The sequence below is a fragment of the Orycteropus afer genome, unplaced genomic scaffold (genome assembly GCF_000298275.1).
Source record: "Orycteropus afer afer isolate SDZICR_OR568_19922 unplaced genomic scaffold, OryAfe1.0 scaffold00050, whole genome shotgun sequence".
Taxonomy (NCBI): Eukaryota; Metazoa; Chordata; class Mammalia; order Tubulidentata; family Orycteropodidae; genus Orycteropus; species Orycteropus afer.
This window is the reverse complement of record NW_006921637.1, coordinates 10,233,517-10,256,052: the sequence shown is the minus strand read 5'-3', so window position 1 is coordinate 10,256,052 and position 22,536 is coordinate 10,233,517.

Sequence of the window (22,536 nt, the reverse complement as noted above, 5' to 3'; positions counted from 1 at the left end):
TGGAATTTTCCATGAGCAACTGATTGTTAAAGTTATCCACCTGGGGTCTTTCTGTTGAGAGTGGCACGAAGTAATCTTCTGGGAACTTCTCTCTCTCTCAGGTGTATAGAATTTTGATGTTGGGATTGGCTAGTTTGGCCACTCTGCCAGGCTCAAAAGGAGCCCTCCTAGAGTCAAAAGGAGTCTCTGACTGCTGGCTGAGAAAGACGTGCTGCTGAGAGAAACATGCTCCTAAGAGACACACACTTGGTGAGAGAGAGATGTGAGAGACATGCACTACTGAGAGAGAGATGCAAGAGACACATGCTGCTGAGAGAGATATTGCCAGCTGCTAGGCGAGACGGTCGGCTCGAGAGACTGAGTGCATTTCTGAACTTGAATTGTAACCTGTTGTTTCTCTAATAAACCCTATAATCTGTGAGTTCTGTCTGGCCACTGCGGCGAATAATCAAACTCAGCAGAGAGGTAGTGGGTGCTGCAGGAGGAATGGTTGGTGTCAGGGTTGGTGAAAGGGCTGGAGGGAGGCAGCATGTCTGGCCTCACAGGAACAGGTTGTGGGTTACTGATGGTGATTCTGTCTTCCTCTTGTGAGGTTAGAAGAGGTCAGAAGATGTGGCCTCCCTGCCCTTTGGCATAGACATAATACATGCTCATTGTAGAAACTTCAGAATGTATAAAAAAATAAAAAGGCCCTGCTTATCTCTGCCCTCAGATTGTTATTTGTCTTGTTGTTGTTGCTGTTGAATTAACTGACTCATGGCAACCTTATGTATAATTGAACTAAATGTTGCCCAGTCCTGTGCTATATTCCTGATTGTTGAAATGTTTGAGTCCATTTTTGTGGCCATTGTGTATTTTGAGAGCCTTCCAACCTAGGGGGAAAATATTTATAAGGTTCTCATTGGCTAATTTTTAGAACTGGTTCTCCAGGCCTTTGTTCCTAGTCTGTCTTTGTCTGGAAGCTCTGCTGAGACCTGTCCACCATAGATGACACTGATGAATTTGAAATACTGATAGCATAGCTTCCAGCATCATAGCAACTTGCAAGCCACCACAGGCCAACACACTGACAGGTCGGTGGTGGATTACTTATTTTCAGAGGATAACAGTTGGAAATTGGGTTAAGGTAAGAAATTCTGGAATGAGAAGGCAAAATTATTGGAGAAAAGTATAAAGGAGAATGAGAGTCCAGTTAGGGATCACATCTAGGCTTTTCTGTCTCAGCTCTCCTTCAAAAGCTGCCTCTTTAAGTGCTTAGGTCTTCCTTCCTCCTTTGGACCATTTCTCTAATACCACAAGCACATTCTTAGTTGACATCAGGCTTGCAATAGCTTAGGGATTTGAACATTAGGACTGGACTGGGATGACCTGATGGTGCTGGGCTGAATGGCTGCTCTGGGACTACTGCTGCTGCTGCTGCCGCCAGACCCTGAACTAGAAGACCAGCTGCTCAGGCAGGTCCAGATACTACGTGCCGCAGAAGCACCCTGGCTGCATCTGGTATCCTGCTTTGGCTTCATCCGGCATCTCTGTGATGAGAGGTCAAGTGAAAACATCACAACCTGTTTAAATAACAAATCTATTATTTTTAAATATATAAAAGTAAAAAAATAAGAAAACAGAAATGGTTCATAATCCCCACTCCTAGCTACCATTTCTTGACATAAAAATAATTTACAGGCATAGGTTTAGTAGTATAGAGAAGTTTGAAATGAAAAGTAAATATCCTCTCTTCCCAGCAATCCCTCATTCCAAAGATAAACATATTATGCTTCCCAAATACACTGTATTATTTTGGGGGACATAATATATTCCTCTAAAATACTAATCCTTCTAGAATTTATGTAAAATGGATTTTTACTATTCATTCTTTTGCTCTTTGCTTTTTTCATTTCCTATTTCTTAGTGGTAGATTCACACCAGCACAAATAGATGTAATGCTCATTAAGGCTTACATAAGATTACATTTGTAAGATACCAATTTTTTTTTAGTTTACTCTCTACTGATGGACATTTAGGTTTCTAGTATTTCCCTAATGCACCATTGAAATGAATATATCCATATATCTGTCTTGAAATATATTTGCTGGTGTAATCTATAGCGTACATTCCTGTAGGGTACATTTCTATAGGAGTGGAAGTGTGAAGTAAAACAGTATATAAATACACTTTTAAAAAAGTATTAGTAGTCAGTGACAGCAAACACTAGGCTATGAGTAAATGCATAGATAGGTGAGAAGATCAGATGGGCATAGCAGAGCAGGAATATACCCAAGACCAAGGATAGATTTAGGTGAAGATAGTCTTACATATGTACTTGTGCCACTGAATTATCCACATACATTACAGAAGCAACAGAGGACAAGGTTGGAGTAGCTTCTTAGAGACAACTAAACACCTTGAGGGAGAGAATTATTGAGCCTGAGGGCTCAGGACCATAATCTCCAGGGACATCATGCTCAACTGGCACAACATAGTTCATAAAAATCTTGCTTTACATCCTAATTTGGTGAGTAGTGACTGGGGTCTTAAAAGCTTTCAAGTAGCCATCTAAGATGCAACTATTAGTGTCCTCTTGTCTGGAACAAAGAAGAATAAAGAAAATCAAAGTCATAATGGACCACTAGGACATCAGCCTTCATGACCCTGAGAGCAGAAGAACTATATGGTGGCCGGCTTCCAATGCCAGTCACTCAGGAAGGGATAAAATTGGAGATCCTGGATAAAGTGGGAGGGAAAATGTGGAACAAAATTCAAAAACACAAAAAAATGACCAGAATTCCAGAATTACCGGTCTGATAGAGACTGGTGGAAACCCCAACTATGGCCCTGGGTTATCCTTAGGGCCTGGAAATGGACTCACTTCCATGGATTGCCTCTCAACTCAACAGTAGAAAGATCAACAAACAGAACACCTACCCCAGGGAAATGCATCCACCTACCTTAGGGAGATGAACTTCTTAGATCAATCAGCTATGAGACATCACAAGGGCAGCATCCACATAGAGGGAAAGCTGGACAGATAGAAATGCATAGATAAGGAGGGCACAGGGAAGGGTAGTCACAGCTTTTTATGGTTGGGGACTGTTATAATCAGGACTATGAAATTAAATGTGCATGAATTGGTGAGAGTAAAACGAATCTGCTTTGTAAATTTGCACCCAAATCAAAATAAAAAATTTTTTTGAAGTATTGGTAGACTTTGTCAAGTTGTCCTTTAAAAAAAAAATACATTTATACTTTCACCAAAATGTGAATGAGGTTGAACATCTTTTTGTGTCAAAAATGGCAATTAATATTTCTTTTTCTGGGAATTGCTTGTTGATATTATTTACTTATATTTCTGTTGGGCTCAACCTTTTCTTTTATTAATTTAGTTGGGCTGGATAAATAAAGGAAACTAGTCTTTTGTCTATCATAGTATTTTGCAAATATTTCCCCAGTGAGTCTTTGTGCTTTAATTTTGTCTTTAGTTGTTGTTTTTGTTTGGTTTAGTTTTTGTGACAGAGGAATTTTAACATTTATATACTTGAATTTGGTAGAGGTGCCATTAGGGTAGTGGGATTTGTGTCTTATTTTGGAAAGTCTTCCTCACTGAAAAATTATAAATAAATTCACTTATTATTTTTGTTTTAAATCTTATTACCTGGAAAAGTCATATTTCCAATGAAGAAAGTTTACAAAATACAGTAAGCAAAAAGAAAAAAATCCTAGTCTAATTACCAGTGATAGTCACTATGAACAGTTTGCCATAAAAAGTTCTAGGCTTTTATTCTAAGCTGTAAAGAAATAAAGTTGTTTTGATTATGTTATGAATTGCTAAAAATCTGAATTATATTTAAAAATGACCACCTTATTGAAGTATACTTTTGTCGTTACTGTTGTTAATTGCACAACAGAAGGAAATGCTGCCCTTTCTTATGCCATCCCCATGACTGGTTGCAGATCAGACCATTGTGATCCATAGGGTTTTCTTTGGCTAATTTTTGGAAGGAGATATCCAGGCCTTTTTTCCTAGTCCACCTTAGTCTGGAAGCTCCATAAGCCTCCACTGAGAGATGAGTAATGACTGTGCATGAGGTACATTGGTCAGGAATTGAAACCAGGTCTCCCACATAAACCCATTGCCATTGATTGATTCTGATTCCTAGTGACCCAACAGGACAGAATAGAACTTCCTCATAGGGTTTCTAAGTCTATAAATCTTTACAGGAGCAGACTGCCTGATATTTCAACTTTGCAACAGTTGGTGGGTTCAAACCACTGACTTTTTGGTTAGCACCCCAATGCTTTAACCACTATGCCACCAGAGTTCCTTAGTCTCCCACATGGAAGGTAGTAATTCTACCATTGAACCATCACTGCCCCTAAAGTGTACTTTCCAAAAAAAAAAAACCAAGCCAAACTCACTGCCATTAAGTCAATTCCGACTCATAGGGACCCCCTTTGAGTTTCTAAGGTGGTAAATCTTTATGGAAGTGGATTGCCAGTCTTCCTTCTGTGGAGTGTCTGGTGGGTTTGAACCACCGACCTTCTGGTTAGCAGCCAGATGCTTTAGGCACTATACCACCAGAGCTCTTTTCACCCGTTTTAAGTGTATAATATTTTTTACTAAAATTACAGAGTTGTGGAATCATTACCACAATCTAATTTTACAACATTTCTATCACTGCACAAAGGCGGCTTGTGCCCGTTAGCAGTCACTCCCCATTCCTATCTCTATCCCGGGTAACCATTAATCTACTTTCTTTATCCTTTTCTGGAATCATACAATATGTGGGTGTTTGGGCTTGGCTTTTTTCTAGTTTTCATATTTTCAAGGTTCGTCCATGTTATATATATCAGTACCCTACTCCTTTTTATTGATGACTAGGGGCTCTGGTAGCATAGTGCCTAAGGTATTTGACTGCTAATCAGAAGTTTGGTGCTTCAAACCCACCAGTCACTCCATGAAAGGAAGACTGGGCAATCTATTTCTGTAAAGATTTGGAAACGGAGGTCGCTATGAGTCAAATCTCATCAGACTTGATAGCAGTGAGTTTGGTGGGGTTTGTTTTTTTTTTTTTTTTTTGAGTATTTCTTTGAAAGTGTATACCATATTTTATCCATTTATCAGTTGATGAATATTTGGTTTCTACTTTTTTACTATTATGAACAAGGCTGCAGTGAACATTTGCCTACAAATCTTTGTGTGAACATATGATTTCATTTCTCTTAGGAATGGAATTACTGGCTTATATGGTAACTCAGTTGTGTAGTGCCTAAGGCACTTGACTGCTAACCAGAAGGCTAGAGGTTCAAACCCACCAGCCACTCCTCGGAAGGGAGGTTGGGCAATCTACTTCTGTAGTGATACTGCCTCAGAAACCCAAGGAGGGGTCGCTATGAGTCGGATCCAACCCAATGGCAGTAAGTTTGGTTTTTTTAGTTTTATGGTAACTCTGTGTTTAAGTTTTGGATTGCATTTTTGAGGAATTGGCTGGGACTAATTCTTACTGAAAATGTCTGCTAGAATATAGAGTCAGGAGCCTCCAGAATAAAACCTCCCTTGAGAGGCAAGAACTGTCTGGTACAATATTTAAAGTTACAGGACTTTGAACAGGGCCCAAAACTAACTTTGGGTCTAACTCTAAGTGTTAAGATGGATTTCTTTGGATGAGTTTTGACTGAGGCACTAATGTAATAGACATTAAATAACAAAGTCAATGTGAGATTGACCCCAACATGGATAAAATTTAGAAAAGATAAGTTACAAAAGGGGATCAGAGTGAGAGGAGGGTGATTTATTCTATGTCCTAAATATTCACCCCTCATTCCCCAAGGGCTTCAGTGTAATCTCTCTGTGTACTTGTTATGTGTTTGCTAACATTGAGGCACATCCTGGAATGAGGTTGCGAGGAAAAGTAGAGGGTGAGAAACAGACTTGCTAACCAGTGGTTGAGCCAAGAGCAAGCTACTGCCTTGGGAACATCAAGGCCTGGAATCCCTCAGTATTTCCTGTTAACATGTGAGCCACAGAGCTGGCTAGAGTCCTTAGTAAGTGCTGCCCAGGAGAACCAACTGGAAAAGCAGGGACCACTAGCAACAGTGTAACTGTGGAGTGGATAGAACAAGCACCAGCCAAGGGAAAGGAATGCATTGTCCAGAGCTTGAGAATTAGGTAAGAGGCCTCTGCAATTGAGTAATTACAAAAACAAAAAGAACACGATGAAATTACTTTTGGGAAGAAAAGAGTTCACTTTCACTGTCCCGCCTGGAGTATCTGAAGCCACTCAGCCAAATAAAATCCATTCCAATTCCCTAGGCAAGGCCTCAAGCTGTGGGGACAAGAGAAGGAGTAGCTTGGTCTTTGAATGAGGACTGAAGTTTGTTAGTAACTTGGACTGGACACTTAAGAATTATTAAACCAATGTTAGTTTTGTGACTTAAAGGAATTATGTTGAGAGTTGTCTGTTATCTAAGAAGGAACAGCAGAGTCATGGAATCTGCCCAAGTTCACATCCCAAGATAGGGAAAGTTACCTCTGAAAAATATATTTGACATGACAGACAAAATAAATAAAATTATATATTGATTTTGCCATGAATCCTGTTTAATTAATGTACCAGTTCTAATTTTAGTCTTTTTTCCCAAAATATATCATCATGTATGTTTTTTACATATGACTATATATAGTAATGTCTCTGTAAAGACTTGTATTATAGTTGTTCATGTGATTTAACTTGTGGATCTGAAAGAATATGGACACCAAGAGCCAGATATCTTGGATTCTAGTCTGTCTCACCATCTCAGTTTTCTCAGAAGAAAAAAAAAAAAAAAAGAAATAATACATCTGTCATGTCATGAAGTATTAAATATTTGGTGCAGGAATTTTTTGGAGGGGAGGATGCAAAGAATAAATGGTATGTTCATATCTTAAAAATTGTTGTATCCTCTTCTGTAAATATTTTAGCCTCCTCTTCTTTCTTTGCACTATATTTGAAAATGTTCTGACAAAATTAATATATTTGCAGAAACATAGTCTTTCTTAGTCAATATTCTCTTGCTTGCAAGTAACAGAAACCATTTGGACTTACTTTAAACAAAAAAAGGGAATTATGAGAAGAATGCAGAGAAAGGGTAGATAGCTGGTTTCTGGAGAGCTGAGATCCAGGGAGCAGAAAATCCTTAGGAATTACAATGTCCTCAACATTCCTAGCCTTATGTTTCATTCTTCTCCTCCAACTTTAAATTATATCAGTACCAAATTACACACAGAATATGGCCATCTCTGAATCATAACTCCATATTCCCAAAGGTAGAACTGGGGTCAGGGAGGTAGATTTCTTAATACAGGCCAGACTGCCAGGAACTCAGCCCATGGGGTAGGTGGGTCAAATCCCAGAGTAAGGAGGTTACTGTGAGCTAGATTGTTTCACAAGAAATATCTGCTACAAACAATAGAAGACAGACATAGAGCAATCCCTCACAGATAGCCAGACACTGTGGGAGAGAGATCCAACAGATCTATCAACTCAGGACCATAGTATTGGGGGACACCAGACCCAATTGGTACAACAAAATACACAAAAGTCTTGTTCCACAACCTACATTGGTGAGTAACGACTGGGGTCTTAAAAGCTTTCATATGGCCATCTAAGATGCAGCTAATGGTCTCCTATCGTCAGAAGTGAAGAAGAGTGCAAAAAGCCAAGGGCATATGGAAGCAATCAGCCCTAGGACATGATAGACCTCAAGACCAGAAGAACTAGATGGTGTCTGGCTACCAATGCTAACCACTTGGGAAAGGATCAAAACTGGAGATCCTGGATGGATAGAGTGGGAAGAAAAACATGGGACAAAATCCAAAAACACAATAATGACCAGAATTATTGGGATACACTTTGGGCCTGGAATAAAACTCACTCCCAGGGGCTGGCTCTCAGCCCAACAGTAAATAAGACTTACACGCAAACCACTCAACCCAGGGTGATGCACTCATACTCTGTGGAGATGCATCCCTTGGAGCAGTTGACCACAGGGCACCAGAGGGACAACATTCGCATGGAGGAAATGCAGGACACACGGGAGTGCATAACTATGAGGGGCACGGTGGGGGGTGGGGGTACTGGGAAGGGAGGGGAGGAGAGTGGGTTAGGTTTGGGGAATTCTTTCTAAGCTGAAATGCATGTCACTACTAAGTTAGATGTTCCTTATGGCAACTGTCTTTGGCTACTTTTACAATATATTAGAAAACAGTCTGTAAAAGACTTCTGAAAATCTCAGGAAACATAAAAATTTTATCAGGTCTTTTACATTGGCATTGGGCCTATCCACATTTATCACATCATATTTTTCCTGTTAAATCATGAATTTCAGCTACTTAGTCCTCAGCTATCTACAAGAAGAGGAAAATACAGCTATATTTTTACTACACAGATGCTAGTGAAAACCCAGCAAAAAGAGAAATAAAAAGATAAGCAGGACATATCCAAGTTCTCCCAGGACCTCTGCCTAATTTCTTTAAGATGCTGAAACCATATTTATCTCTGGTTACTTAGAAAGAATTCAGAACGTGAATTCTGAACGGGGTTCTTGTAAATTCAATATCAAACCAAAGTTACAATAAAATCCACAAAGTCCTTTTCTTCTAACACGTTTGGACTTTTGCCAAACCACAACTTTAACAATAATATGTAAATATATAATGCACATAAACAAATGACTAGTAAACTCAAACATCTGGTTTTTATCTTAAGTGTGTTCCTTTGTCTTGTCATTGTGGAAAAAACTCCCGGAAAAATCTTGAAAGCTAATTAACTCCAAATTTACTTTAGGAAAGAAGGGCCAAAGAGTTTTGATGACAAATTTTTCTTTGTTCCAGCTGCTAAGCTGGTTTTTGACCCCTCCACTTAATGTGGGGTGATTGTTTATTTGCACATGGCCCTTTGTTTTTTTCAATACAGAAATGTCTTTCCTGGAATAGGCACCTGGCTTTTGATTCACATTTGCAAAGAATTTACCATTAATAAGCTTTAAAGTATTAGCACTTTTTTCAATATACAATATATATTATTATTCCCTTTACTAAACTTATTTCTAGGTTTTTTTAAATAGGGAAATGTGTTATACTAATAATATATATTGATTTCTGAGTCTTAATTTTTCTTCCAGTTAAATTTTCTTTACAAACTCTAACTTCCTTATGCATTTGTACTACATGTGCACATAAACACACACAGACTTATACTTTTCTGCACTCTTTGTTGTTATATTTAAGAATATTTGGTACAAGTGGAAACTTAAAAATTACAAATTCAAGATGAGTTTTTAAATTGTCAATGGTTGTCCATTATTTTGGAAGTCTAAAATTTGGCTCAATTATACTTCATTCTATTATAATAACAAAGTTTCTGATGGGCAACCTCATTTTTACACAAATAGTAGCTTTTAAATTGATATAAAAGTCATGAATATACATGTACATAAAGTCATATATACATGTATATCCATATATATGAAAGAACATGATATATATATATGCACACACATATATATGTGTGTGTGTACATATACATATACATTGTTGTTGTTAAATCAACAGAGCCACACCTAAAGGCTTTAGGGAAAATGAGCAGACTTAAGTGAAAGTTTTGGGATCTATGTGGTCCATTAAAGTTCCTGATCTAATGATGACCTATGTCAGTTCTCTAGCCTCATAGGAAAGGAACAGAATACCTCTTAAGATTGTTGTCTGATTTCTTCTAAACAGCAAAACTTGTCTGCTCCTTCTACTCTTACACATTGTGAGACTGTTACAGGACTTAGAAGGAAGTGTCTATGAACCAGGGACAGCTCACACGCAATCAGGGAATAGAACTCTATTTGCTATGCTTAAATCAACTTCTGCCCTGTGGTCTATGTGGAGGTCCTGGGATTTCAGGTTCCCTGGGATCCGGAACAAGGAAGCCCAGTTTTCTTGCCAAAAGTCATGCAAATAACAACTAGAAGTGGATCATTTTTCCTTTTTTTTCAAAGTATGAATATGAGTGTCACTCATTCTCTCATATTAACAATGGCATAAATAGCTTATTTTATCTTTTGGGATGGACTTTTCTATCCTATGACGGCCAAGGGTGCCCGGACCCTTCCATGGGTAAACAAGCACCTCATCTTGCCCATGAAGGATATTTATATATTTATAGACATTTCATTGTATGCTTAAAATTTATGGCAAACTGTAAATATTGTAGCAGCATAGTTGGGAGTATATTGTTATGGTTTCAAAACAAACTTTAGTTAGTAAAGGAAAATGTAACAATTGTATTAAAAATAAAATTTACTGCTATGGCAACTGTAAAACACAAAGATAATAAATAAAAGAGAACCATAATGTGACACCATACCACACATGTAGGTGACATGTGGACTGAAAAACTGAATTCTTAGTAATTGTTTTTCACTATAAATAATGATGTAGTAAATTGATAAGTGATACTTAGCAGCTACTTGGTCATTGGATATTTAGGTTTCTATTTCTACTTTTTTCTTCTCCTTTTGTAGTTCTTTGCCTCTATAGAAATATATTGTTTAGGAAAATTTCTAGTAGTAAAATTCTCGAATATTTATTTATTTACTTTTTCTTATTTAAACATTTTCCTCCTCACTTGCTTGTTTTTGTTCTCAGTTTTGAAAATCATGAACTATTTTAGTCATAAAGAAAAATGTTTGCTCCCATTTCACTTATCTTTAAGACCTTTTTTCCTGTTCACTGGTGGTTAGTTGCTGATTCTGACTAATGGTGATCTAGGGCTACTTAAGGAACATCTACAGTTACTTCTTCAGTGCTTTAGGAATGTGGTACTGAGATCAATTTCAAACAATAGGCCTTTGTTGAGCATCTATATACAATGATACAGATGAATGTGTAAAAGAGATTCTGGAAATTTTGATCTTGGGAATTAATTCACCCTCTATCACAGAAGTCATTGTTCAGAAGTTTTTTTCTTCTGGGGCAGAAGCCAAACTCTATCATAGCTCTTTTAGGGAATGAGCTAGTCCTCCTTTCCTGGTGTCATCATTACTTTGGTGGTATTGAAGAGATGAGTATCTGAGGTAAAGTGTATACCCATTAATTACACAGAGGCAAAGACATCAGCCCAAGCGACGTCTGGAGGAGGGGATGTTGCATACAACAGTCAAACCAAAAAACCAAACTCACCACCATCAGTCGATTGAGACCCCTAGAGATCCCCTTTAGGATTCCTAGGTGGTAATTTTTTAAAAAATACATTTTATTGAAATATAATTTATGTACAGTGAAATACACAAAACTAAAGTGACATGTGTCATTGCATTTTTCTGTTTGCTTGTTTTGCAGTGTTCCCTTCACTTCCCTCCCACCCCTGGTAGCCAACAAAGAAAGTTTCCTTTCATGTATGAACCTTTCCTTGACTTTTTACAATAAAGAATTAATACTATATTTCCCCTTCTGTGATTGACTTATTTCACTCAGCATGATGTCCTCCAAGTTCATCTATGTTATGAGGTGTTTTGCAGATTCTACACCATTCTTTAGTGTTGCATAGTATTCCATTGTGTGTATGTACCGCAGTTGGGTTATCCATTCTTCTGTTTGTGGGCATGCAAGTTGCTTCAATCTTTTTGTTATTGTAAATGGTGCTGCAATGAACATGGGTGTGCATATTTCTGTTCTTTGTGCTGTTTGTCCTGGCTCTCACTTCAGGATATATACCTAGGCATGGGATTGCTGGGTCAAATGGTATTTCTAATTCAAGCTTTTTAAGGAATTGCCATACTGCTTTCCACAGTGGTGTATCATTTGACAGTCTGACCAGCAGGGTATGAGAGTCCAAAACTCTCCATTTCCTTGCCAGCATTTGTTATTTTCTGTCTGGTTGAACTTTGCCATTAGTGCTGGGGTGAGACTGTATCTCATTGTTTTGATTTGCATCTCTCTGATGACTAATGATTGTGAGTATTTCTTCATGTATTTGCTGGCTGCCTGAATATCCTTTTTGATGAAGTGTCTATTCCTGTCTTCTGCCCATGTTTTAATTGGGTTGTTCATCCTTTTTGGTTGTTGAGGTGCTGGAGTTTTCTATACATTTTAGCGATAAGTCCCTCGTCAGACATGTCATTGCTGAATATTTTTCCCCAATCTGTAGATTCTCTTTTGTCTCTTTTGGAGAAGTCTTTGGAAGCACATAAAAATTTAATTTTTAGAAGGTCCCATTCATCTACTTTATCTTCAGCTGTTTGTGCATTTTGGGTTATGCTTGGCAGTCTATTTATGCCATAAATTAGGGCCCCTAAATTTGCCTCTATTTTTTCCTTGAGGAGCTTTATAGTTTTATGTTTCACATTTAAGTCTTTGATCCACCTGGAATTAGTTTTTGTGTGTGGTGTGAGGTACAGATCTTGTTTCATTTTTCTGCAAATGGATATTAAGTATTGCCAGCACCACTTGTTAAAGAGACCACTTCTTCTCTATTTAATGGATCTCAGCCATTTGTCAAAAATCAGCTGACCATAGGTCGATGGATCTATTTCTGGGTTCTCAATTCTGTTCTACTGGTCTATGTGTCTGTTGTACCAGTACCAGGATGTTTTGACTGCTGTGGGTGTATTATGGGTTTTGAGATCTGGGAGTGTGAGTTTTCCTACTTTGTTCTTCTTCAATAGTGCTTTGCTTATCTAAGGTCTCTTTCCTTTCCATATAAAATTAATGATTGTTTTTTCCGTATCCTCAAAGAATGTTGATTGGATCTGGATTGGGATTGCATTGAATGTATAGATTGCTTTGGGTAGTATTGACATTTTCACAATGTTCAATCTTCTTATCCACGAGCATGGTATGTTCTTCCATTTATGTAGATCACTTATGGTTTCTTGAAGTAGTCTTTTGTAGTTTTCTTTGTATAAGTCTTTTGTGTCCCCGGTAAGATTTATTCCCAAGTATTTTATTTTTTTGGTAGCTATTGTAAATGGTATTAATTTTCTTTTCACCAATCTCTTTGCTGGTATAGAGGAATCCAACTGATTTTTTTATGTTGATCTTGTATCCTGCCACTATGCTAAATCTTTCAATTAGTTCCAGTAGTTTTTTTTCTGAGTCTCTTGGGTTTTCTATGTATAGGATCATATCATCAGCAAATAGGGATAGTTTGACTTCTTCCTTACCAATTTGGATGCCTTTGATTTCCCTTTCTTGCCTTATGGCCCTGGCTAGGACTTCCAGTACAATGTTGAATAGAAGTGGTGATAGAGGACATCCTTGTCTGGTTGCTATTTGCAAGAGGAATGGTTTCAGTCTCTCTTCATTGGGAATAATGTTACTGTTGGTTTTGCATATATGCCCTTTATTGTGTTGAGGAATGTCCCTTCTATTCCTATTTTGCTGAGTTTCTATCAGAAATGGGTGTTGGATTTTATCAAATGCCTTTTTGCATCAATTGATATGATCATATGGTTCTTTTCCTTTGTTTTACTTATGTGATGGATGACGTTGATTGTTTTTCTGATGTTGAACTATCCTTGTATACCTGATATGAGCCCCACTTGAATATACTGTATTATTTATTTATCTTATATGTTGTTGGACTCTATGGCTAGGATTTTATTGAAGACTTTTGCATCTATATTCATGAGGGATATTGGTCTGTAGTTTTCCTTTTTAGTGATGTCTTGCCTGGTTTTGGTATCAATGTTATGTTTGGTCATAAAATGAATTTGGGAGGATTCCATAATTTTCTATGCTCTGGAATAGTTCGAGTAGGACTGGTGTCAGTTCTTCTCTGAAAGTTTGATAGATTTTTCCAGTGAAACATCTAGGCCAGTGCATTTTTTGTTGGTAATTTTTTTCTGACCTGTTCAATTTCTTCTTTTGTTATGAGTCTGTCTAAATGTTCTACCTCAGCCTCTGTTAGTTTAGGTAAGTAGTATGTTTCTAGAAATCTGTCCATTTCTTCTGGATTTTCAAATTTGTTGGACTATAGTTCTTCATAGTATCCTGATACTATGCCTTTAATTTCTGTTGGTTTTGTTGTGGTGTCACCCAATTTCATTACTTATTCATGTTGTTTGTATTCTCTTCCTCTTTTCCTTTGTTAAATTTGCCAGTGGTTTGTCAATTTTATTAATCTTTTCAAAAAACCAACTTCTAATCTTGTTGATTTTTCTATTGTCTTTTTATTTTCTGTTTCATTGATTTCTGCTCAAATCTTGGTTAATTGTTTCCTGTTTTCTGGTGACTGTAGTCTTTTCTTGCTGTTTTTTTCCTAATTGTTGGAGATGTTAGGTTAAAGTGTTGATTTTGGCTCTTTCTTCTGTTTTACATGTGCATTTATTGCTATAAATTGGCCTCCAATCACTGCTTTTGCTGTGTCCCAAAGATTTTGCTATGTTGTGCTTTCATTCTCTTTTGACTGAAGGAATTTTTTTAATTTCATTTTTTGTTTCTTCTGTTACCCAGTCATTTTGAAGGAGGGTGTTATTCAGTTTCCACATGTTTCCTCTTTTTTCATTCATTTTCCTATTGTTGATTTCTAATTTTACAGCATTGTTATCTGAGAAGATGCTTTGCAGTATTTCAATGCTTTTAAATTTATTGAGGTTTGCTTTGTTGCCTAACATATGATCTATCCTGGAGAATGTTCCATGTGCACTGAGAAGAATGTATATTGTGCTGTTGTTGGGTGAAGTGCTCTGTAGATGTCTATAAGGTCATATTGGTGGATTGTATTGTTTAGTTCTTCCTTGTCTTTGTTGAGTTTCTTTCCAGTTGTTCTATCTGTGATTGAAAGTGTTGTGTTAAAATCTCCCACTATGACTATGAGGTTATCTATTTGTCTTTTTCAGTTCTATTAGAGTCTGGTTTATGTATTTTGGGGCTCTTCCATTGGGTGCAGAGATATTTATTATAGTAATGTCCTCTTGTTCAATCAATCTTTAATCATTATATAATGTCTTTCTTTGTCTCTTATTGTGGTTTTCTCTTAAAGTCAGTTTTGTCAGAAAGTAACGTTGCCACTCCTGCACTTTTATGGTTGCCATTTGCTTGATATATCTTTTTCCAACCTTTGATTTTTACTTTATTTTTGTCTTTGTCTCTAAGGTATGTCTATTGTAGACAGCATAGTGATGGATTATGTTTTCTAATCCAGTCTGCAACTTTCTGTCTCTTGGGTAGTGCATTTAATCCATTGACATTCAGTGTAATAATCGACAAGTATGAATTTGTTCCTGTCATTTTGTTATGTGATTTTTTGTGGTGTTGCTTAATTCTTTGTTCCATATAATTTTCTGTGCTGAGCTCATTTTGTTTATGAATTGTGTTATCATTTCCTTCATTGCTATTGTCTTCTTGTTGTTGTTGTTGTTGTTAGGTGCCATCGAGTCATATCTGACTCATAGTGACCCAATGCAGAGCAGAAGGAAACACCATCTGGTCCCGCGCTAGCTCCATGATCCTTGCTATGCTTGAGTCCATGGTCACAGCTACTTTATCAGTCCATCTCAATCAGAACCTTCCCCTCCACCTTACCAAGCATGACATCCTTCTCCAGGGAATGGTCCCTTCTAACAACATGACCAAAGTAGGTGAGATGAAATCTGGCTATTCTGGCTTCCAAGGAGCATTCCAGCTGCACTTCCTCAAGGATAGCTCTGTTTGTTCCTTTAGCAGTCCATGGTATTTTCAGCATTCTTTGACAGCACCACAACTCAAAAGCATCAATTCTTCTTTGGTCTTCTTTATTCATTGTCCAGCTCTCACATGCATACAAGGTGATTGAAAAATATCATGGCTTGTATCAGGTGCACCTTAGTCCTCAAGGAGACATCCTTGCTCCTCAGCACTTGAAAGAGGTCCCTTGCATCCAACTTGCTCAGTGCTACATGTCATCTGATGTCCTCACTGCTGCTTCCATTGGTGTCGATTGTAGAAGTGAATGTGAAGTCTTTGACAACCTCAATCTTTTCTCCATTTATCGTAATGCTACTTATTGGTCCAGTTGTAAGGATTTTTGTTTTATTTATACTGAGATGTAATCCACACTGCAGACAGTATTCTTCCATCTTCATTAGTAAGTGAGTCATCCTCACTTTCAGCAAGCAAAGTTGTATCATCAGCGTATCTCAGGTTGTTAATGATTCCTCCAATCCTGATGGCACATTTTTCTTCATATAGTCCAGCTTCTCGGATTATTTGCTTAGCATATAGATTGAATAAGTATGGGGAAAGGATACAAGCCTGACATACTCCCTTCTTGATTTTAAACCATGTAGTGTTCCCTTGTTCTGTTAAAACAACAGCCTCCTTGTCAATGTACAGGTTCCTCATGACTACAATCAAGTGTTCAGGAATTCCCATCAATAAAACACAAGTAAACATCTTTCTGGTTTGCCTTGAGCCAAGATCCATCTGACAGCAGCTATGATATCCCTTGTTCCATGTCCTCTTCTGAATCCCACTTGCACCTCTGGAAGTTCTGTGTCAATATACTGCTGCATCCATTTTTGAATTATCTTCAGTAATATCTTCCTTGTGTGCTATATTAATGATATTGTTCAATAATTTCCACATTCTGTGTGATTACCTTTCTTTGGAATGGGTACAAATATGGATCTCTTCCAGTCAGTTGGCCAGGTGGCTGTCTTCCAAATCTCTTGGCATAACTGAGTGAGTGCCTCCAGTGCGGCATCCGTTTGTTGAATATACTCAATGGTTATCCCATCAATTCTTGGAGCCTTGTTCTTTGCCAATTCCTTCATTGCAGCTTCAACTTCCTCCTTCAGTGCCATTGCTTCTAGATCATGTGCCACCTCCTGAAATGGATGAAGATCTATCAGTTCTTTTACCTTTCTTTGGAATGGATACAAATATGGATCTCTTCCAGTCAGTTGGCCAGGTGGCTGTCTTCCAAATCTCTTGGCATAACTGAGTGAGTGCCTCCAGTGCGGCATCCGTTTGTTGAATATACTCAATGGTTATCCCGTCAATTCTTGGAGCCTTGTTCTTTGCCAATTCCTTCATTGCAGCTTCAACTTCCTCCTTCAGTGCCATTGCTTCTAGATCATATGCCACCTCCTGAAATGGATGAAGACCTATCAGTTCTTTTTGGTACAGTGACTCTGTGTATTCCTTCCATCTTCTTTTGATGTTTCCTGCATCATCCGATATTTTGCCCATAGAATCTTTCAATATTGCAATTCGAGGCATAAATTTTTTCCTCAATTCTTTCAGTTTGAGAAATGCCAAGCGTGATGTTCTTCCCTTTTGGTTTTCTAACTCCAGGTCTTTGCACATTTCATTATAATAATTGGCTTTGTCTTCTTGAGCTGCTCTTTGAAATCTTCGGTTCAGCTCTTTGATCTTGTCATTTCTTCCATTTGCTTAAGCTACTCTCCACTCAAGGGCAAGTTTCATAGTCTCTTCTGTCATACATTTTGGTTTTTTCTCATCTTTTTAGTGACCTCTTCCTTTCTTCATGGATGATGTTCTTGATGTCATCCTACAATTCTTCTGGTTTTCGGTCACTGGTGTTCAATGCATCAAATCTATTCTTTAGATGGTCTCTAAATTCAGGAAGAATATATTCAAGATCATATTTTGGCTCTCTTGGACTTGTTTTAATTGTCTTTAACTTCAAGTTGAACTTTCATATTAGCAGTTGATGGTCTGTTCCACAATCAGCTCCTGGCCTGGTTTTGGCTGAAGATATTGAGATTTCCATTGCCTCTTACCACAGATGTAGTCAGTCTAATTCCTGTGAGTTCCATCTGGTGAAGTTCACGTGTACAGCTACCATTTGTGTTGTTAAAAAAAGGTATTTGCAATGAATAAGTCATTGGTTTTGCAAAATTCTACCATGCTAGTTCAAGCATTTTTTCTGTCACCAAGGCCAAATTTTCCAACTACCAGTGATTCTTCTTTGTTTCCAACTTTTGCATTCCAGTCACCAGTGATAATTAACACATCCTGGTTGCATGTTCGGTCAATTTCAGACTTCAGAAGTTGATAAAAATCTTCAATTTCCTCATCTTTGTCATTGGTGGTTGGTGCATAAATTTGAATAATAGTCATATTAATGGGTCTTCCTTGTAGGTGTATGGATATTATCCTATCACTGACAGCATTGTATTTCAGGACAGATCTTGAAACATCCTTTGTGATGACAAATGCCATGCCATTCCTCTTCAAACTGTCATTCCCAGCATAATAGACCATATGGTTGTCTGATTCAAAATGGCCAAAAACAGTCCATTTCAGCTTACTAATGCCTAGGATATCAATCTTTATGCATTCCATTTCATTTTTGACAACTTCCAATTTTCCCAGATTCATACTTGTTACATTCCGTATTCTGATGATTAATGGACCTTTGCAGCTGTTTCTCCTCAATTTGAGTGGTGCAACATTAGCAAATGGAGGTCTTGAAAACTTTACCTTATCCATTTCATTAAGGCTGGTTCTATTGTAATGATGCAACTCTTTCCTGGTCCCATTTTGAGAGCCTTCTGACCTAAGTGGCTTACCCTCCTACTGTGTATTAGACAATGTTCCTGGGCTATTCATAATGTTGCACAGTAATGTATCAGACAGTGTTTCTCTACTGTTCATAGGTTTTCCCTGTCCAATTCTTTGAGAAGTGGATGGCCTCCTTCTTCTTCCTAGTCTGTCTCAGTATGTAAGATCTTGAATCCTGTGTACCATGTGCAGTCCTACTGGGTTTGAGACACCGGTGGCACAGCCTCAAGCCTCACAGCAACATGCAACACAGTAGGACAAAGTGACAGGCAAGTTTGTCTCCCTTAGCTGTTCAAAACCTCTTCACTCTCCCCACCCTTCCCTTACATAGATCCTTGCCTCTTTTCTGCCGCTTGGTAGGGGTATGGCCTGGGTTCCCGGCCTTTCCTAGATCCCTGCCTCTGCTTCCTCGCTCTGTCTTGGTCCCCGCCCCCCCAGGCTTTTTCTCTGCTTTCCTGCCACTTGGGAGGGCCTGTGGCCTGGGTCTCCGGCCTTACCTGAATCCCAGCCTCTACTTATAATTTATTATTTATATATTAATTATATATATAATAATATAAATTATTATTTACATAATAATTGTCTTACTATTTGGTAATATTTGTGCTTGTCCTTTTTTTTTATTTTGATGTGAAGTTTTATCATTTTTCTTCGAGGTTACCCTGTGATTTATAATTTTCTTCCCAAGTTTAGAATAGTCATTCTGTCTTTCAGTTGTTTTGACTTCCCTACCATTTAGAAGTTCTGTAACTACACGATTTTTTTCCTCTTTTTGGTTTATAGTTGTCCTCATTTGTCAAGTGATGTCTCTGATTTCTTGTTTACAATCTTGTAAGCTTATTTACTTTGGATTCTTCCATATCTGGGTTGATTTCTGGGTTATGTCATCATGTGTGTTAATGGTCAGCTGTTGTTTGCTGTTGTTGGTTCTCTGTCCAAAGGACTCCCTTTAGCATCTCTTGTAACATTGGTCAGGTTTTCACCAGTTCCCTTAATTTCTGCTTATGTGGAGATGTCCTAATTTCACATTCATATTTGAAGGACAGTTTTGCTGGGTATATAATTCTTGGTTGGAAATTTTTTTTCTTTCAGGGTTTTCTATATACCGTCCCATTGTCTTCCTGCCTGCATGGTTTCTGCCAAGAAATCCGAGCTTGGTCTTATTGGTTGCCCCTTGTAGGCAACTTCGTTTTCCCCATGCTGCTTTCAGAATTCTTTCTTTGTCTTTGGTTTTGGTGAGTTTGATGATGATATGTCTTGGTGATTTTCTTTTGGGGTCTATCCTTGCTGGGATTTGTTGGACTTCTTGAATGGATATATTCTCATCTTTCATCATATTAGGGAAATTCTCTTCCAACAAATCTTCAACAACTTTCTCTGTGGTTTTATCTGTCTCTTCCTGTTCTGGATTTCCAATTACATGTAGGTTATTCTTTTTGATGGTATCCCACATGAACCTCAGGCTTTCTTCATTTTGTTTTGATCTTTTTTGTGATTGACCCCTTTCCAAAAAAGTATTGAGGTATTTGTCTTCAACCTCACTAATTCTGTCTTCCATTGATTCAGTTCTATTCCTTTTCCCATTCAATGTGTTATCCATTTCTATTTCTGAAAATTTAGTATTAATCTTCTGGATTTCTATGTATAGATTTTGTATCATTTATAATTTTTCATTTATTTTGTCATTTTGTTCTTGTATTGTCTTTTAAAATTGTTCTAGGGTTTTCTTGTGTTTTCCTCAATTTTGTCAAGTTTTCCTTGATCTGTCTCTCAATCCGTTGAAGGTACTTAAATATAATTCTTTTGAATTTCTTATCAAGGAGTTCCAGTGCTACATCTTCCTCAGGGATTTGTTCTCGGTCTGTATCCTGGTCCTTTGTTTCTACTGCTTTATCTTTCTTCCTTGTTTGGGCTGTGTTGTTCTGTTGTCTTCGAGGCATTGTGACATTTTTGTGTTTATATCTAATGGGTGATTGTATGTTAGAGTGATTCACCCAAGGTTTTCGTTTTCTTTGTTTTGTTTGGATTTATCTGAGTAAGCAGGGTACTGTGTTCCTCTATTAACTAGTTGGCAGCACTTATACACTTACCACCTCTCTCCTTTCCCATTGTCAGCCTCCCATATGTCCCTGCCATCCTTGGCAAATGGAGTCTATTATTAGGTCCCTGGAATCTGAACAAGGATGCTGTCACTTTAAACATTCAAAATAGATGTGCCCTCAGTCACTTTAAATATCCAGAATGGCCATGGCTTGTAATCAATCAAAATGGCTGTGCCCTCTGGACAGCCAAAGGTCCACGGCTCAGGTTTTCCCCTTCTTTGGTGTTTCCCTCCCTAGTCATCGATCACCAGAGCAGTCATCCCTGCAGCCCTTGTGACCAGGGCTAATCTTTAGGTCAATTCTCAAGTCCCAACACCACTTGGAAATATTCAGGCTGTTGGTGTCTTCAGAGTAGCTGACAGTCCACAGCTCTGTCCGTCTCTGTACTTACTCTTTTCATTCAGGTTTTTCCACTAGTTGGTGCCTGATCCACTTCTGTCTGCTTCCTTTCCAAACTCAGGTCTCCAGGATTATCTTCTGTATCTTTCTCTGTCAATTGGTTTTTCTTTTCTTTGTTGAAGAGGGTCTGTGTAACTTGTCTGCCTATTCTGCCATCTTACCAGAAGTCTTCAGAGACAGTAAATCTTTAGGGAAGTAGATTGCCCAGTCTTCCTTCTGAGAAGTGGTAGAAAACCAAAAACCAAACTCTGTTGCTATCGAGTCAATTCTGAATCACAGTGACCCTCTAGGACAGAGTAGAACTGGCCCCATAAGGTTTCCAAGGCTGTGTACATCTTTAGGAAAGGAGCCCCTGTGAGACAGAGGTTAAAGCGCTCAGCTGCTAACCAAAAGATGGCATTGGAACCCACCAGCTGTTCCATGGGGAAAGATGTAGCAGTTTGCTTCCATAAAGATTTACATCCCTGGAAACCCTATGGGGCAGTTCTGCTCTGTGTTATAGGGTCACTATGAGTCAGGATTGACTTGATGGCAGTGGGTTTGATTTTATGGTTTAACTTTTAAATCTTTTTTTGGTTTGCCACATCTTTTACCCACAGGGCAGCTGATGGGTTCAAACTGCCAAGTTTTCAGTTAGGAGCCAAGTGCTTAACCACTGTGCTACCAAGGTAGAGGACCCTGGAAAATTCCGCCTTCCTCACGTGAACATCTTCCTAAAGGAAAAAAGTTACAAGGAGCAATTGTGTTCCTGTGAAAGGCTGTACCTGAATAATGTATAGCAGTTTTAAGTCAACTTCTACCACCTAGTGGCAGTTTCTGAGAAGCTCTCTTCCCCCTTCCAAATCCAAAATTCCAAAATCACTGCCTTTGAGTCAGATCTGACTCAGTGACCTCTCCTTGGGTTTCCAGGGTAGTATCACTAGGGAAGTAGATCACCCAATCTTCCTTCCGAGGAGTGGCTGATGGGTTTGAACCACCAGCCTTCTGAATAGCAGTCATATGCTTTAGGCGGTATGCCACCAGACCTCCTTCTTCCCCCTTGATTTATTTTAAAAAGTGTTTTGATGTAGGCAAAGATATTTGTATCAATTTATGTTTTCTTTAAAAATATTAAGAACAAAATAATACAGTATAATAAAAGGAAGTAATTATTGCAGGGACTAAACCCCGGAGATGCTTAAAGATGATTCTTGGCACAGGCACACTTATTTATTAGTTTGTTTCCTTCTATACTATTTGTATTATTATGTCTTGTGTACATGATTATTTTATACTTTAAGTTTTAAATTTAAAGAAATATTGTTAAACTATGAATAGAGGACATTATGAAGGGGACTTATTTCTGGCAATTAAGTAAAAGAGTATTAAACATGAATGGGAAAAGAGGTTAAAAAGGAGAAATATTTAAATGATTATTTTTCAGATAACCTTGCAACATGGAAAATAAGCATTATTTAAAAATTCACTTCGCTTACCCCTAACTCAAATCAAATTGTTTGTATTTTC